The sequence below is a fragment of the Photinus pyralis genome, unplaced genomic scaffold, assembly GCF_008802855.1.
Source record: "Photinus pyralis isolate 1611_PpyrPB1 unplaced genomic scaffold, Ppyr1.3 Ppyr1.4_LG7, whole genome shotgun sequence".
NCBI classification, from domain to species: Eukaryota; Metazoa; Arthropoda; class Insecta; order Coleoptera; family Lampyridae; genus Photinus; species Photinus pyralis.
The window spans coordinates 17,514,520-17,515,039 of record NW_022170738.1 but is presented as its reverse complement, the minus strand read 5'-3'; positions in this window follow the sequence as shown (position 1 = coordinate 17,515,039).

Here is a 520-nt window from a genome sequence, read left to right as displayed (position 1 = left end):
ACAAGGTCGCGGCTGCGCGAGAAATTTGAAAATGTTTTATTGTTAATGCTCCATCAATGGCTCTATTATATTCATGGCTGCTTGCGTACCACTTTGAGAAGCTTCGCGTACCACTAGTGGTACGCGTACCATAGTTTGAGAACCGCTGATCTAAAGGATAACCTAAAGGATATATTCGAGCACCAAGTAGAAGATCTGATAGGATTTCTCACCGAAACAGGACTATTAAAACTTTTATAAGTTATAACATATACCTACCTATTATCTATAACTTGTAAACAATCAAGTCAGGCCAAAAAACCTCTGTCGTTATGGCCGTATGAACATAAATAATAAGAAAAAAATCTTACCTGTAATAATGTAATAGCTGACGTAGGAAAAAGTTCTGTTCCAACGCTTCCAGCAATTGACTAAAACACAGAAAAGAAACAAGAAACTCGAGTTACTCCACTCGGTAATAAAAATTACGATTGATTGAGAAGCCAAATCATAAAATTTAAATTGGTATATTCAAGTAAAT